The sequence below is a fragment of the Pongo pygmaeus genome, chromosome 14 (genome assembly GCF_028885625.2).
Source record: "Pongo pygmaeus isolate AG05252 chromosome 14, NHGRI_mPonPyg2-v2.0_pri, whole genome shotgun sequence".
NCBI classification, from domain to species: Eukaryota; Metazoa; Chordata; class Mammalia; order Primates; family Hominidae; genus Pongo; species Pongo pygmaeus.
Window position 1 is genome coordinate 78,082,398 of NC_072387.2, and position 19,257 is coordinate 78,101,654.

At 34.5% G+C, this 19,257-nt stretch overlaps 1 long non-coding RNA gene across 1 annotated transcript; it reads right to left on the minus strand.

The window, feature by feature from the left end:
* Nucleotides 1-9,394: 9,394 nt before the first annotated feature.
* LOC129011479 (uncharacterized) lies at nucleotides 9,395-13,486 on the minus strand. The gene is made up of 3 exons (XR_008493336.1): nucleotides 13,082-13,486; nucleotides 9,843-9,893; nucleotides 9,395-9,734 (listed from the first exon to the last, which is right to left on the minus strand). It is a non-coding gene; the product is annotated as an uncharacterized LOC129011479 (long non-coding RNA).
* Nucleotides 13,487-19,257: the final 5,771 nt, after the last annotated feature.

A 19,257-nucleotide genomic window follows, 5' to 3' on the forward strand; every position in this document is an offset into this window, starting at 1 on the left:
ATTATTTTCTTTGCTGTAAAGAAACCCTTTGGTTTAACATCGTTCCAATTGTATATTTTTGTTTGTGCTTTTGAGGTATTAGCCATAAAATCTTTGCCAAGTCAATGTCCTAAAGTGTTAATTCTATGCTTTCTTTTATTAGTTTTATAGTTTTGCATCTTACATTTAATTATTTATTTTATCTGAAGTTAATTTTTGTGTATAGTGAGAGATAGGAGTCCAGGTAATTCTTCCGTATATGGATAGCTGATTTTCCCAACACGATTGAAGAGGGTATCATTTCCCTAATGTATGTTCTTGGTTCCTTTGTTAAAAATCTTAAATATTTGGATTTATTTCTGGGTGCTTTATTCTGTTCCATTGTGTCTATTTCTATACCAATGCCATGCTGTTTTGATTATTATAGCCTTATATTCTGAAGTGAGGTTGTGTGAGGTTTTGAACTTTTGTTCTTTTTGCTTAGGATTGCTTTGGCTATTCCGACTACATCTTGGTTCCATAAAAATTTTAGGATTGCTTTTATATTTCTGTGAAAAATGGCAATGGTATTTTGATAGGGAGGACATTGTATGTGTATTTTATTTGGGGTAGTATGGTCTTTTCAATGATATTCATTCTTCTTATCCATGATTATAAGATGTCTTTTCATTTGTTTGTTCAATTTTTTCATCAATGTCTTATAGTTTTCCTTGAAGAGATCTTTTACCTCCTTAGTTAACTTTATTCGTAGGTATTTTGTTTTTATTGTAGCTATTGGAAATAGGATTACCAACTTGATTTATTTTTCAACTATTTAATTATTGTATAGAAATGTTACTAACTTGTATATGTTAATTTTGTCTTCCACAACTGTTCTGAATTTATTTTTAAGCACTGGTGTAGTCTTTAGGTTTTTCTAAATATAACATTATTTCATCTGCAGATAGGAACTATTTAACATTCTCTTTTCCAATTTGGATATCTCTTATTTTTTGTTTTGCATGATTGCACTGGCTAGGACTTTCTAATACTAAGTTGAAAGAGTGATGAAAGTGAACATTCTTGTTTTATTCTAGTGCTTAGAGGAAAGACTCTCAACCTTTCCCTATTCAGGATGAATTAGCTGTGGATTTGTCATATGTAGCCTTTATTATTCTGAGGTATGTTTCTCTGATGTCTAGTTCATTGAGAGTTTTTGTCATGAAGAGATGTTGAATTTTATCAAATGCTTTTTCTACATCTGTTGTGAGTATATGTTTCTGTCTTCATTTTCATGATGTGATATATCCCTTTAATAGATTTGCATATGTTAAACCATCCTTGAATCCTTAAGAAAAATCCCAATAGATCATGATGTATTATCTTTTTGATGTCCTGCTGAATTTTATTTGCTATTATGTTGTTGAAAATTTTTGCATTTATCTTCATAAGGGATATTGACCTTTAAGTATTTTTGTTGTTGTTAGGCCTCTGGTTAGTTTGGTATCAGGGGAATGCTGGCCTCATACAACGAGTTAGAAAGAATTCTCTCCTCTTCAGTTTTTTGAAATACTTTGAGAAGGATTGGTACTATTTCCTTTTTCTATGTTTGGTAGAATTCCATAGTGAATCCATTCAGCCATGAGCTTTTATTTGTTGAAAGATTTTTTATCAGTGTTTTAATATCACTACTCATTATTGATCTGTTCAGATTTTCTATTTCTTTCTCATATAATCTTGATAGTTGCATGTTTACAGAAATACACCCATTTTCTCTATGTTTTCCACTATTTTAATACATAGTTGTTCATAATCTCTGATGATATTTTGTATTTCTGTAGTATTAGTTGCAATGTTGCTTTTTTCATTTCTGATTTTGTTTATTTGGGTCTTTTCCTGGTTAGTCTAGCTAACATTTAATCATTTTTTTTATCTTTTCAAAGAATCAACTTTTCATTGAACTTGTGTGTTTTTTAATGCCTATTTCATTTAGTTCTGCTTTGATCTTTATTATTTCTTTCCTTTTGCTAATTTCGGCTTTGTCTGGTTCATGCTACTCTAATTCCTTGAGGTGCATTGTTATACTACTTGAAAATTTTCTACTCTTTTGATATACATGTTTATTGCTACAAATTTCCCTCTTAGTACTGCTTTTGTTGAATCCCATGGGTTTCGGTATGTTGTGTTTCCGTTTTCATTTGTGATAATTTTCTTTCTATTTTTATATTAATTTATTCATTGACCCAATGACTGTTCAGGAGCGTGTTATTTCATGTCCATGTATTTGTACAGTTTCAAAAGTTCCATGTGGTGTTGATTTCTAGTTATATTCCATTGTGCTCTTGGAAGATACTAAATATAATTTTTAAAAATGTGTTGAAACTGCTTTGAAGAATAACATATGGCCTATCCTGGAGAATGTTCCGTGTAGTGATGAGAAGAATGTGTAGTGTATTTTGCAGTTATTGGATAAAATGTTCTGTAAATGTCTGTTAGGTCCCTTTGGTCCAAGAACCAGTTTAAAATTCAATGTTTCTTTTTTGATTTTCTGTCTAGATGATCTGTTTAATGCTACTAGTGCATTGTTGACATCCTCAACTATTATTGTATTGCAGTCTGTCTCTCTCTTTAGATCTAGGAATATATGCTTTATTAATCTGGGTGCTCCAGTGTTGGGTACATACATATTTAGAATTGTTATATCCTTTTGCCAGATTTTTCCTTGTATCATTATATGATGCCCTTCATTTTCTTTTCTTTTTTTTTCCAACTGCTTTTAACTTGGAGTCTGTTTTATCTAATCTAAGTATAGCTAGTCCTTCTAGCTTGCATTTACGTGAAATATCTATTGTCATTCCTTTATTTTCAGACTTTATGTGTCTTTACAGGCGAGGTGCAGTTATTGGGGAGCCTTGCTTGCTGCCCAGTCCCAGGTGTGGTCAACCATGGTTGCTTGCACCTAAGCCCTGGTGGCAGCAGCTGTCACGTCTCTTGCGCCTCAGCCCCAGTGATGTTGGACTCTAGCACGGTGAGCAGTCTGTTGAGGACGGGGCTCTAAAATGGTGCCTTGCTGTAGCTGCTCTGCTCTCAGAGAATGTGTGGGACTCAGTGTTACCTTCCTCATTGGTGCAGTGCCTTCACACAATTTTCTTCTTGCTCCTTATGTTAGTTTCAGGGTCCTCAAGGGTTAAGGGTCTTTCCTACGGCTAGGATTGCCAGAGTACATGATGCAGATGTAAACCTCTGAGGGTATTTCACTTACTCTTTCTCCATACTGGGGAGTATCTCTCAGCTCTCAGCCACTGCTGGCCATGCAAGCTGCCTTGCTTCCTTCTCCTTTGCTTTAATTATTGTCTGTCATTTTTCCGTTGAATTTCCATGTTCTCTTTTTTCATTTATTTGAGGTATGATAATCTATTCATAATTTTGGTGCTTCTAGTGGAGGAGTTGAGTACAAAATGCTTCTTGTTAGCCATCATAAAGCCCCTTGAAAATTTTTAAAGAAAAATATGTTTTAAGCTATAATATTTTTTACCATTTGAAGTTTTATTCAAACATTTTAATCTGCATTACATAGATTCTATGTGTATTAGAAATTATAAGTTTTAAGATATTGAACATTTATCTAAAAGCACACAAAATAAACATAATTTCGAGGTAGCAGTTAATTTTAGTGCTTGATATTTGGTTGGTGCCTTTTATGAATTTATGCAAAATTACTTATAACAAAAATTATATTTTGTCAAGATGACTTAGTAGAGATGTTGGATACTAGTTTTTCTCAAAAAGTAGAACCAAAGTTCCAGGGGAATAATTATATCTCAAATAGAATGTCAGGGGAAGGGTGGAGCCTAGTAAAGAGCTAATGGGAATAAACTAGGGTACAGAGAAAGAGGGAAGCATGAAGCTGGCAGAAGGCAGATAGGAACCACGAGGGACTTGGTAATTTGTTGAAAGGCTGAGTGGGAATGTTTTTATCCCCTCATCTCTGTGGCAGACTGCCAGTATCTGAACTGACAGAGAGCTCCTCTGCTCTCATAAACCAATCATCACTGGTGTGGGCAGCAACTTGGGTTCTTCTTGAGGACATTACACCAGACCACCAACATGTATCAGGTCACTCACCCTCACTCTGGACATAAGCCGTGGTGGGGGGCATTATACTGCAAAGTACAGCCATCAGGGGACTGTGTCCTAATTAGAGAATCTCTACCCTTGTGTCTCCACATCACCAAAGCCCCCACAGACCATCTCCACCACCCACTCAGCTTGCAACAACCACACAAGGCTCCCCGAACACAGAGGAGTACAGGGTTCCCAGTGTTCTAGCCCTTAGGGAGTGTTGCTTCTAAGGGAAGGTGGAGTGCAGTGCACCAAGGGAGCAGCTTTTGGGACAAAAGAAACCACAGCATATAATTTACTGTGCCTGAGAGTTCCCTGCTTAAGGGCTGAGAATGACTGTGGCACTTCCAATGGAGATATGGGTGCTTTAGTTGGGTCTTCAAAGGAGTAGTGAAATTCTCTCCCTGTGGCCAAGTGACCTCAATATTTGAGAACAGCCTTGGGGATAGGCATTTCTCCTCCCACCTCCACCCACTGCTGCAGAAACACCTGTGGCTGCTCCAACAGGGGCCTGGCACAAGCATGCCAGAGGAGGATCATTCTAGGGCTCTTAGGGGCAACAGCATCCCAACTGGACCAAGGCTTGCATTAAAGGTTTTGCCCTTTCCCTCTCTACACAAAGTAGCAGAGTGTCTGCAGTAGAGGGGACCTACTAGCCTGAAGGTTGAACTTCATGACCCAATACAAAATCTGCTGACATGACTACATAGCACTGGAAAACAAACTTTCTGACACCTCCTGCCTCCCAGCCCAGCAGGAATTTGTGAGCCTGTTCACAAGCCCAGTACATAGCTAGCTACTACAACCAACTTGAGAAAACCATCACAGTAAGGTTATCAATAACCAAGGAACATATATACAGAGAGTCTTTAACACTGAAAGCGCTTACAACCAAAGGCAAACAACCCTAGACAGCATACATTGTAGCCATGTTCCAAAAAGGAAACTTAAAAATCCCATCCAAATGAAAGAAAATTCAAATTCAAAAGTAAGAAGAGATCATTTATACACATGCACATGTATGTTTATTGTAGCACTGTTCACAATAGCAAAGACTTGGAACCAACTCAAATGCCCATCAATGATAGACTGCATAAAGAAAATATGGCACATATAAACCATGGAATACTATGCAGCCATAAAAAAGGATGAGTTCATGTCCTTTGCAGGGACATGGGTGAAGCTGGAAACCTTCATTCTCAGCAAACTAACACAGGAACAGAAAAGCAAACACCGCATATTCTCACTCATAAGTGGGAGTTGAACAATGAGAACACATGGACACAGGGAGGGGAATATCAAGCACCAGGGCCTGTCAGAGGATGGTGGGGCTAGAGGAGGGATAACATTAGGAGAAATACCTAATGTAGATGACAGGTTGATGGGTGCAGCAAACCACTATGGCACGTGTATACCTATGTAACAAACCTGCACGTTCTGCACATGTATCCCAGAACTTAAAGTATAATAAATAAAAAATATACATAAATTGGCAGAATGGAGAAAAAGTACAAAATCAAACCATATGCGGCTTAAAGACACCACACTAAATTATACGTTCAACGTAAAAGGGAAAATATTCTATGTAAACAGAAACTGACTGTCAACAGGAATAACTATACTTATATCAGATAAACGTACTTTAAATCAACAGCAGTATAAAAAACAAAGAAGATCACTATATAATGATAAAGGGATCAATTTAGTAAGAATGCCTAACAATCCTAAAGATATATGCAACCAATACTCGACATCCAGATTCATAAAAAAAAAAATACTACTAGATGAAAGAAAAGAAATTTATAGCAACGCAATAATAGTAGTAGGGGTCTTTAATCCCCTACTCATAGCACTAGTCAGATTATTGAGCTATAAAATTAACAAAACAATTGGATTTTAATTGGACTTAGACCAAATGAACATAACAGATATTTGCATAACATTCTATTCAGCAACAGCAGAAAATACCTTCTTCTCAACAGCACATGGAAGTTTTTTTTTGTTTTTTGTTTTTGTTTGTTTGTTTTTGATGGAGTCTAGCTCTTTCACCCAGGCTGGTATGCAGTGGTGTGATCTTAGCTCACTGCAGCCTCTGCCTACCAGGTTCAAGGGATTCTCCTGCCTCAGCCTCTTGAGTAACTGGAGGTGTGCCACCACACCTGGCTAATTTTTGTATTTTTAGTAGAGATGGGGTTTCACCATATTGGCCAGGTTGGTCTCAAACTCTTGACCTCAAGTGATCTGCCCACATCTGCCTCACAAAGTGCTGGGATTACTGGCTGAAACATTCTTTAGACTTGTTCCATGTGCTGATATTAGATCATATGTAGGGCCACAAACATATGGTCTATCTTATTGATAGATATTATGTCATATTTGATCGACCATATGTTATGCCACGAAACAGTCTCAAAGTTTTTAAAATCTAAATTATGTCAAGTATCTTCTCAGGTCACAGAGGAATAAAACTATAAATCAATTCCCAAAGGAACTCTCAAAACTATACAAATGCATGGAAATTAAACAATTTGCTCTTGAATGATCTTTGGATTAATAACAAAATTAATCTAAAAATTAAAAATAGTAAAACAAATGTAAATAGAGACGTAACATGCCAAAATCTCTGGGATACAACAAATGCAGTGTTAAGAAGAAAATTTATAGCATTAACTGCTGACATCGAAGGAACGAAAAATCATAAATTCACAACCCAATGTCATACCTGAAGGAACTAGAAAAGGAAGAACAAGCCAAATCCAAAGAGAAGAAGAAAAGAAACAATAAAGATAAGAGCAGAACTAAATGAAGTTGAGGGGACAAAAATCAATACAAAATATTAACAAAATTAAATATTGGTTATTTGAAAAGATAAACAAAATTGATAACCTACATGCTAGATTAACCAAAAATGAAGAATAAAGATTGAAATAAGCACCACCAGAAATGAAAAAAGAGACATTAAAATCAATACTACAAAAAGTACAAAAGACCATCAGAGACATCTGTGAACATCTCTATACTCACAAATTACACATCCTGGAAGAAATGAATAAAGAACCAGAAAGAAATAGAAATCCTAAACAGACAGTCGTCTAACAAGTAGTGATATTGAATCAATAATAAAAATTATTTTGTCCCCAAAAGCCCAAGATAACATGGATTCACAACCAAATTCTACCAGACATACAGAGAAGAACTGGTACAAATGTATATGTATGTATGTGTAAATGTATATGTATGTATATACATACATATATACACACACATACATATATATGTAAAGTAAGGACTTAAATGACCTTTATAAATTGTTATGTAATATTTAGTTACATTTTTATATTGTTTGTATTTTATAGAGATTATAATTACATTTATTTTTATTTTCTTTTTAATATTTTATTAATTCTGATTTCTCAAACATGGATGAATTATTTTGCATTTACAAATTTTATAGTGGAATGAAGGAAATTCTTGCAATATAATACTTCGAATCATGCTGAAGCTGTACTCCACTTTTCAGAACAGTAATATTATAGATTAATAGTTTGTTACGGAAGGATTCATGAGTGTGAAAGAAAATCAGATAAAGTACACTTATCCTAAATAGAATGAGGTGGAAGCTAAACCATAAGTAGATACCAGGGTATGATAACGGGGACTTAAAATGAGGACAACTCCATATAGTACTCTGAAAGCTTAACTAGAAGAATACAGGTAAGAAACTCACCTTCAGAAATATTTCTAGAACCCCAATTCCCATATGTCCTAAAAAGATTTGTAAAGTTATGCTGGCAGAATCCAAAGCAAAGAAGCAAGGTGATATAGACAGATAAGAACTTAAGGGAAATAGAAAATGAGAAAGAAAATAAAAGTCTAACACCTGAGACTAGGATAAGGAAACTTAAGAAAGCTAAAAGCTTTTTATCGACACAACCTACTAGGGAAAAATCAATGAACGAAGATAATTATACGTATGTTTTCCTGTGTGCCTCTCCTTCTAATTCCTACGCTGTTTATTATAGGGGACTTGTAAATTAACTGTCATATTTTTAGCAAAATGTAATCACCCATTCTGCATCAACAAAATACAATGTACAACTAGTCATATAAACACATATGTGTACATTGTATTTATAAAATAAATGTGTAAAAATCAACAGCGAAATAATTATTTTTAGCTATTCAGGAGAATTCAGAGAATAAGGAACCTTCACAAAAGGGGATATTTTACTGTTGCAAATGCCTTTGAACATTATCATCTTAATTATTGAACATGTTAATATAGTAATTCAAGTGGGCACATAACAATTTTGCATCAGAGCATGCTCAATATCTTTATTCCTTTAATATGATCATAATCTAATTCGATAAATTAAAAGAAACATTTTAGACTCTGTGTTAAACTACTAAATCTAAATATAATTGTACTCAGACAAAAGAGGAATGGTTTCTAACGGTTGTGAGAAATTAGAATATAACTTCAAAATATACATATGTGAGATGCATAGCACCTTTAAAAATAATATATTTTTGTGCCCACACTTTACAACATGTTCAAAAGAAATATGGTACATACAATATAGCAAATTCTAATTCCTAGCAACTGTTATTAATAGATCCAAGTTAATAAGCCTGCATATTTTAATAATTAGAATTACTACAAATATTTTGGATCTCCTCTTTGTGGGCACACAATAAAACTGCACTTTCCTGCACACCATAATGTTACATGTGGCCATATGACTTGCCTGGACATTGGAGACTGAGTAGGAGAAACCCAGGGCACTTTTGCTTATAAACTTTCCAGGCTTAGTGCATGATTCTCTATATCCACTTTCTCCCTGCTACTGTTTCTGAAAGGGCTCGTCAAGATAGATACTCTGTCTGAATCTCTGCCAACCTGAGGTGGATATTTAGCAAGAGCAAAATTAAATGTGTTGGGAAACAGAATAGGCTTAAGGAGCGGGTTAGCACTTCAGCATAACAAGTTTATTATTAATTAGTATGATTAAGTTCTTAATCATACTAATCTAATATGATATATTATCATCGATGATATAAACCAGCTTTAGCATCATATATCCCAAATGCCACCCCTTGGACTACTATTGTCTGCAAGTCTCTCAGAAACCTCTTTTTGTTCTGAATCACATAATATTCATATTTATTTCTGGGAACGATATTTGTAGTTACTAATCAGATACCCATTGGAAGAATATGTGTCAATAAAAACACAAAAAGTCTCATATAACATTATAGAACTTTATAGTCAGAAAAATTCAGTAAAGCCAGTATATATTTCATATTTTTATTTACTATCTCTTGAGGTCCATGCCGAGAATATCCCTAATGATTTAAAAGATTGGCCTGAGTCCTAAGTTTTAGATGGTTTAATTAACCTTTGCTTATATACCCTATTATATATCCTATTGGTACAGCATATAGCCTATACCAATTAGTTATATATTACATTTCCTAAAATTTCTTGACTATCTTTTCTGAAAACAATTCTATAATATAATCAATGTAAAGAATTAAATTACTTTTGATGGTCATCAGATCTAAACCTCATCTCATCAGATTCTAAAGGAACGCTGGGAAATTTAGGCGCCCTAGGGGATGAATAGTTGTATTCTGCTACTCTTCAGTTGTTTCTATGGGAGGTGGGATAAACAAAGAAAAGAGAAACAAGGAAATGGGTCAGGCACAGTGGCTCATGCCTGTAATTCCAGCACTTTGGGAGGCAGAAGCGGGTGGATCACCTGTGCTCAGGAGTTCCAGACCAGCATGGGCAACATGGGAAAACTCCATCTCTACAAAAAAAAAAAAAAAAAAAGAAAGAATAGGTGTTCAGTGTTCTTCAAAATTAAGATACAAAATGAAAGAAAACCTTAGCTACCTGTATGACAGCATAACAATCCACTTTATATTTAGTGTACTCATACCTAGAAACAGAGAGGCCATTGGTGGAATTAATTTAAGCCATAAAGTGAACATTTGCTTTTCAGGAACTATATACTTTTTTCAATTTGTTAGCTGATACATAATAATTTTTATATTTATTGGGTACATGTGACATTTTTATATTTACATGCAAATGTGTAATGATCAAATCAGGGTAATTGGGATAATCAATCCTTCACCTCAAACGTTCATCATTTCCTTCTGTTGGGAACATTGCAAATCTTCTAGCTATTTTGGCATATATAATAAATTATTTTTAACGATAGCCACTCTACTGTGCTAACTTTCCTTAGAATCTCACAGGATTCTTGTAATTGGAGGTATTTTGAGTGTAAGTGTGCCCACTTGTACCATTCTTTTATTAAATACTATATTTCTAGTTTCAACTGTTCTAAAATTTTCCTATTTAAAAGTTTCCTATTATTTATAATAATATAACAAATTTCAGAAATGCCCAATATTCAACTATAGGCCATCAATGGTAGTTATTACAATTTATACTCTCCTTCTTCCCAATTAGGCATGCTGTTGCAGGTAATGTTACCATACCATGGTACAGGTTAATCTATAGTTATGCTATAACCCTGGTGACTGCTGCCATAGTATGAATGTGGCCTCCATGTTTCAGTTTAAGTCATCTAATTGTGTCCTCTTGTCTTCCAGTATATTTTGCATTAAAATCTATTCCTCTCAAAATATATTGTTTTCTACTGCAGACTATTTAACTTTAACCATAGCATGCAGTCTTAAGAGTCTTAGATAGAGGTTTGGTGAGATAACACTAAGCCTCAAATCATTCATCCTTTACCACTACCACATTAAAAGATTCAGTTTAATCTCATCTTTTATATAGCTTTGGTTTTTGATATTGTTTTCAATCCATTTTTGCATCATTGGATTTAAGTTTTTTCAAGATAGAATAAAGGGAACATATTTGACAGGCTGTTTTAGCTGACCCAGGGATTGGTTTTCCTCCACCCAGATAGCAACAATGCACCACTAGGGTTTTTTTCTCTTTTTCTTTTATGGCAACCATATTAATTTCATCTATTTAAATTATCCCATTATTTATTAAATATTATGGTACTACTTAGTTTAGTTTATTTATTTCTTATTCTCAATTATCATTATTTTCTGTCAGCCATTCTCCTTCTTTCGAATGACTCTAACATTGCTAATACCTATGAAGAGCATATTTGCATGGTAGCGAATTGGCCCAGATTCCAAAATAGTCTCTTTCCCTCTTAAAAGGAGGTTTGACTAAAGTCCATACGGAGAATGAGTACTATCTGTGTCATAGCATCTACCATTGTTTAGATCAGAGGTATATCATTTGTCTTGCCTCATTACTCATCATTGCATATTCCAAACTTACGTTGCTGGTACCTAAACATTTTGTTGCTGTTGTAACAAATTATCCCAGATGTAGTGGCTTAAAACAATGTAGTGTTATTATACTACAGTTCTGGAAGTCAGAAGTCCAATGGTCTTATGGGGCTAATATCAAGGTGTTAGCAAACCTGTATTCCTTCCCGACATTCTAAGGAAGAAAACATCTTCTTTTCTTTTCCAGTTTCTGAAAAGTGCATGTGTTCCTTGGTTTTTGGCTGCTTTACTCCAAAGATCTCCTATTCTGTTGTCATATTCCTAACTCTCTTTTATATGGACCCTCTTTGACTCTAAACTTCCTGACTCTGACCTTCCTGACTCTCTTTTATGTGGACCCTTGTGATTACATTGTGTCCACTCAGATAACTAAGGAAAATTTCTCCAACTGAATATCCTTATTGTAATTATGTCTTGAAAGTTACTTTTGCTTTTTAAATTAACGTATACATAGATTTAGGCAATTAGGATGCGGCAACTTTTGGGGGAGGCATTATTTTTCCTGCCATAGTTTCAAATATGCCTGAAATTTTTCTTTGCTCAACTTTGTTTACTTTGCCTTCTCATATCAATGGACATATTATTGCTAAGGGTTGGCAACACTCAGAAAATGGTATTTCGTAGCCATTATCTACTTTTTACACCCCGTTTTTGCAATCTAGTTTATCAATTTTTTGAGATAAAGGTATTTCATTTATATTCCACTGATAAGATTCACCACTGAATATCTGCTGCTTTCAGTTCTTCAAACCAAGGACAGGAGGACCACCATGCCATCATCAAAAATTTTTAAGTCTTTTCTATACATATATATTTTTAACTTAAAATTTCTTTAACTAATAGATTTTGGAGACTAACAGTCAACCCCACTTCTGATACTACCCTGCAATGTTCATGCTTTCAAACAACAATGGTTATAGGTTTGGATTGACAATCTGCTTCATTAGGAAAACCAAAAACAACAACAAAAAACACAAAACAGGTTTCATACCATATCAGATTGATTTACCTTATGAAAGAGGACATTCCATTTTTCTGAAGGTGAGAGAATCAATGCGTAGCTAATGTTTTAAGACTTCTAGTTACCATTTCCAAAGGTTCAGATAACCTAAAGTCAAGGATATGACTTGATGCCACTCATGATGTGTGTAAACATGAGAGGTGAGCCTGTTTGAGAAAGTGGTCATTTCAAAAAAGCCATAGAGAATACCCTTCAAAGAATGCCCTTAGCTGGTCACATTATTCCCTCAAGGATATAGGACTGGCTAATTACAAAATTCTGAAAGGATTCATAAATAACCCCATTTTCTGTTTCAGTTACATCTCATGAAATCCAGTCATTCATTACTTGTTAAACAATGTTGACAATGAGATACAAGGGTTTTGTTCAGTACATAACCTAGGCTGAATTCTTATTCATCATTGATCCCATACAGATTCCTAATTGTTCCTTGAGTTAATGTTGTAAGGTGGATTTAATGAAAGATCAAATTCTCTGGTGTGTCTGATGCTAGAGGAAAAGACTACACAACTAGTCATTAACATTTTCTTCTAATGACACTCATCAGGTTTTGAAAATTTGTATCCATTATCTTTTCAAATATTACTTTTCTTTATTATCTATCACGTTACATTATTGGATTCCAGTTACCTGTATTTCGGACTTTTCACTGATTTCCACAATTTATTTTCCTCTCTCGGTCTCTTCTCTTGCACATCCTGCTTATAATGTTATGGACACTCCTCCCACCGAAAAGTGACACATAGCTTCATCTTGGATTGAATGTTAGTTAATTTGTAATTTGTTAGTCCCCTAGAATATGGCAAAAGGGATATATGTGCCATACAAAGGACATTGCTTCTTTCCTGCTCACTCTAAGAATACAAACCCTTGGAATCCAAGCACCATCCTGTTAGGAAGGGGGCATGGTGAGTTCACAGGTAGGGGCCCAGGTAGAAAGTAAATGAGGCCCTTCATTCCCACTGCAAGCCAGCATTCTTTTGAAGAAATGAGAACCCAATAATTTTAGCTTCCAGGCTTGGAGTCATCCCTCTTAGGCCCCAGGTATCATGGAGCAGGGAAAAACCATCCTCATTATGACCTATTTGAATTCTTAACCTGTGTAATCCAGCACCATAATAACTATTTGATGATGAGTTCATTTGCTCACAATTTTGAAGTATGCTTTGAAGTAATTCGCTATATAGCCAAAGAAACTACCATAGGGCAAGGTAAGGAAATTAAGGGCTGGCTGCCTCAACTGAGTGAATCTGTCTTTCATTTGAATATGAGAAGTAGTGAATGAGGAATCTTTTTGGGAAAGTTTTATGTGATTCAGTGGGAATTGGGGCATGTGTTGGGTAAATCATGAGATCACAAAATTCTGTCTCTCTTCTAAGTCACAAACATTTGCCATTACCTTGCCAGATACAATCAAACCAGGTCTGAACAGTATTTGTTTTTCTGGCAGAGGGAGATGTTTTGCTCAAATATTTCAACACTAATATTGTATTAAACTCAGTAGAAATCTTGGTGAGGTTATAAACCTCCATTAAAGAAAGATTTTTAACATATTAATTCCAATATGCTCTGGTATGTTTAAAGGACATGACTGGGAATGCTGAAAGCTCAGAACAGTGAGGTCAGTTTTTGAGACTCCTATGGTCTGTGTATATAATGCAAACTTATCACTGTCAATTGTGGGGCTTACCTCTGCTTCCTCTTAGCCACTGTGCCAGTGAAGGAAAAGAAACCCATGTTTCCTCTGGTACAATTGGCTGGAAGAGTCAGATGAATATAATTGCCATGTTGAATGAATGCAAGATGAATGAATGGTTTTCCCTAGTGATACCTGGAAACTTGAGCCAAAGAACATGTGTTCTTTATGACTTGCCCCAAGTCATACAGTTATTCCCCAAGATAGGAAGAAGATTTTGCTGAGTAGTGATCTCTAAGGATTCTAAGTCATAAAATGTAGAGTATATAAGAAAAGAGTACTTTCTCTCCAAGAATATATAAACAATTACATTAATTTTAAGTAATTCAAAAAGGAACATTTGTGGCTTTTTTTTCTCCAAATAAGGTATAAAACAATTACATTAGTATTAACAATTACATTAGTATTAACTAACGGTTGGTGTGTTAATCTCTACATGAATACTTTTTCAATAGCTATGTGTATAATACAAATTATTTTGGTTTCTATGTATAGTTAAATAAAAATTAAAGTCTACAGAAAACAATCCCTAGGAGAAAAATATTTTGAATAGTTGATGTAAAATTCAAACTAATATGATATACATGGAGACTAATAGAAAGAAAGAAATTTAGCTTTGAGAAAGTTACACATACAGTTAAATGCTTCTATTAACATCTGTAGAAATTTTCAAGTAATGGTAGGTAAAATTGTGTGACAAATAGTCCAGGTAGTAAAGGACTATGAGTAAGCATTGGGGTTATGGTTATGTTTAATGTGCTCAAGGAGGGAATTCCTAATAGTCTTAACATATCAAATATTGGAGATGTTTCCCCTAAGTATTATTTTTTAAAATGTCTGTGTAAACTGTAGCAAGCATTCCAGAGACTAAGATGGAGGTAAATCCAAAGAAAAGGGTTAGAAGATTTTAAGATTTTTATTATAACCTTAGAGATACCTAAAGATTTTTGCATTTTTGGATACTCCATATAACTTTTACTCATAGAGTTACTCAAGATTGACTAAACATGTTTTATTTAAGACAAATGAAAATCTGAACAGAGTGTGAAACCAAGCACCTGTAATTGCTTGTTGAGACTGAGTAATAAATAACCGGGACTGATGAGATACAGCTTACCTGGAGAATGGAAGCTAATCTCATTGTCCTGAGTAATTATTTTCCTGAGTTGGAAATGTAATTAAGCCAAAGCAATCCCATAATTGATACCTTTCTGGAGCTGAGGTTGTCAACAAACACATAGTGAACACACATGACTGGGACATCAGATGCTATGCATGAGAATCAGGAGATCATTGCTAGGCTGTTAGTGAATATTCTTTGCTGTTTCCTTTCTTCAAACTCAGTAAATGTGGTTTTTTCTTTTTTTCTTTTTTTTTTTTTTTTTTGAGAGGGAGTCTCCCTCTGTCCCCCAGGCTGGAGTGCAGTGGCGCGATCTCAGCTAACTGCAAGCTCTACCACCAGGGTTCAAGTGATTCTCCCTCGTCAGCCTCCCAAGTAGCTGGGACTACCCGTGCCCGCCACCACACCTGGCTAATGTTTTGTATTTTTAGTGGAGACGGGGTTTCACCCTATTAGCCAGGATGGTCTCGATCTCCTGACCTCGTGATCCGCCCCCCTTGGCCTCCCAAAGTTCTGGGATTACAGGTGTGAGCCACCGCGCCCGGCCCGTAAATGTGGTTTCAGGTGAAGCTACTGTTTTTACAAACTGCATAGTCAAGCTGAATTCAAGACCACTGCTGCTAATAGAAAAGAATGGGTGAGGGCTGGGCGCGGTGATCACGAGGTCAGGAGATTGAGACCATCCTGGCTAACACGTTGAAACCCCGTCTCTACCAAAAATACAAAAAATTAGCTGGGCATGGTGGCGGGCACCTGTAGTCCCAGCTACTCGGGAGGCTGAGGCAGGAGAACGGCGTGAGCCCGGGAGGCAGAGCTTGCAGTGAGCCAAGATCGTGTCACTGCACTCCAGCCTGGGTGACAAAGCAAGACTTTGTCACAAAGAAAAAAAGAAAAGAATAGGTGATACGGAGATCAACCCATAGAATCAAAATTATCTACTAGCCATAAATAACATAGTTACTAAAGTATCAAGGCATATCATAGTAGGACAACTATAAATAAAACAGATAATCTTAAAACTACCTAGAGAAAAATACACACATTAGTGTCATAGTAGCTGTGAGATGACTAACAACTGAGTTTTCAACATAAATAAGCTAGAAGAAGTGGGATAGAATTTTTAGAGTGCTGAAAGAAAATAACTTCCAAACTAAACTTTTAAATTCTGTTAATATGCCATTCAAAATTAAGAGTTCATAAACATTTTATCTGACAAAAGTTTAAACATCCATTTCAATCAGACTTTTAAGAGAAATACATTAAAAATTTATTAAGATAGAATATAATCACAGATGGAAAGATGGAATGACATGAAAAAGAAGAACAATAGAATGTTTAGATATAGGGATAAATGAAAATAAATGTTGACTACATATTTACTATACAGTATAAAAATGATAACATGAAATTTAAAATGTATGTAGTGCTAATATGATATCAGCAATGTTAAAGGTGAAAGACAAAAGTAGTCAAATTGTCTTAAGCTATCCTGAAAGTGGTAAAGGATATAATTTAAATTACATTGTAAGAAATCAATCATAAATTTAGATACTTCTATGGTAATTACTATCAGAATGGTAAAAGATTATATAAATAATACACTAATAGAGGGGAAATTAGAATAATCAATTAAAACTAAAACAAAAAGGTAGATAAAAAGGATACAAAATAGACATATTATACTAAATAAGTAAGATTGTAGATATAAACAAAAATAAGTCTAAAATTAAAATGAATGAGAGGCTATTACTCCAACGATGTTATTATTCTTGATGTAAAATAGTGTAGTAGTGCTTTCACTAAATCAAAATCCAGGCAATAATTAATTACAAATAAGTTTTGGCGTTAGCATAAATGAATAATTCTGTCTTTATCTTCTTCCTTCCAGTTACCTTTGCCCATAAAGCCATAAAAATATATAAATCCCAAGAATGACATTTCTTAAAGAATTATCAACATTCACAACATTTCTATGAGGTCAGTTTCAATACTTTGCTAATAGAATCAGATTTTTATGAGTTTATTTTTAATGCATAACTTTTTACAGTGAAATCATCCTGAGAGGCAAATTATCTGGGTGATCATTTTTGCATTAGAGTAGTCTTATATTTCTTTGAATACTGAACACCACCTGTGTATTCCAGGAAGTCTTCTGGGCACTGTGTACACAGTGGTACACAAAGCATTTGTTTTCTTTTGCCAATCTGAAGTTTACAGAGTATTAGAGAAGATAAATAAATATTAAATATGATATTTGAAGATGTGAAAAATGGACAGATTTTTATAAAAGAGAAAAAGAGTAATCAAATTATTAATGGTTGTTCAAAAAGTCCTTTCTGTAGAAATTTCATGTAAGCTGAGACCTAAAGGATGAATCGCATTAGTAAGATAAGATATTAGGTGTGTTTAATGAGACATAGGATGTGGCATGTTTAAAATGCATCGACACAAATGATACTGATGTTTTAAAGAACATAACAACTGAGCAGTCTGGGCAAACTGTGCATTATATATAAACAAATGCCTATAAAAGTAGAGTTTGAAAGAGTAGGAGATGTCTATATTGCATAAATGGTGTAAGTAGGGAGACCACAAATAGCATACAAAGCCAAGACAATCTTGGGAATATAATAAATCACCCTGAATAAACATGCTAGGTTCATAAATGTAAACCAAGACTGACAAGGTCAAATCACAACCCTACGTAAAATCCAACATTTAAATTTCAATTTTATTAAAGCAGAAAATTTCTCTTTACTCTTCATATGTAAGGTTTTGGGGTTGACTACAAATATCTAAAGTAATGTGAAGAAAATTGACACTATACCAGAAACAAAAGGATAAAAACCAAAAACAATGAAGTGGTAGCAGGAATGTTTAAAAAGGAGACAATCACACTCATTTAATTTGGCTAAGGCATGCCAGTGGCTTAAAAATGACTACGATGAGCAGTTGCAAAACTCAAATGCGAAATAAAGAAATTACGATTACTTATAATTCTATATTCACTGAACTATCTTTCTTACCTCAGCCCCCTTATGTCTTTGATTTTTTTCTTGATATTTTTAAAAAAATAAACCCGTGCATTAGATTGAGAATGAGGAAGACTGAGCAAATGTGAAAATCTGTTAATCTATGAATATAAATGCCCCCCAAAAAATATGGTGACAATATTGTTGAATGTCTTGAAAATATTAAATCTGGTTATATTGAAAAGAGAAATAACTAAATTCCTACAAAATTTTAACATTTCTGGAAATTCCCACAAAATGCTTCATATAATTATGGAGTATAACCTCTGCAATGTGTCAGATATACAGAAAATAATCAGAAAATTAGTAAAACAAAATTCCAATTTAAGTGTTCAAAGTTTATACTAAATGGTTGGTGTTACTTTTAAGCAAGTACATAGTATTTGACATTCAAATATTAATAGTATGAGTCTGTCAGACAGAATGTGCCTCAGGAAACAGAAACCACCCTATGTAATTTAAGAAGGAAATTGCTACAGATAACTAAATGCTTACAAAATTGTTGGAAAGGCTGACGAGTAGGTTCTCACTAAGCCTAATAGAATGATTATAAGAACAATATAGAACAGACCTACCAGGGAAGCCACTACCTCCGAAGTCACTAATGAAACAATGAGTTCAAGAATACTTGACTTCTTGTTCTCCTCTTCGTGATGACAGAAAGCTGTGATGTAGGAATCAGAAAAGTGAGATGATGAAACTTCACTGCTGAAGTCAACAGGCCTTCACCTTCACATCTTATGGGCTGAAGAATAAACAATGAATTCATGTTCTGAAAATATCTGGGTCTGGGCTTCCTTTCTGAAAAGATGTTTATGTACTTATTAAATTGATTTATTTATTATATGGCTATTCAGACAAATTCCACTTGGTCATGGATATTATAAAACTTTTTATATATTGCTGGATTTCATTTACCAATATTTGTTAGGCCTTTTTGGGTTGATGTTCCTGAAGG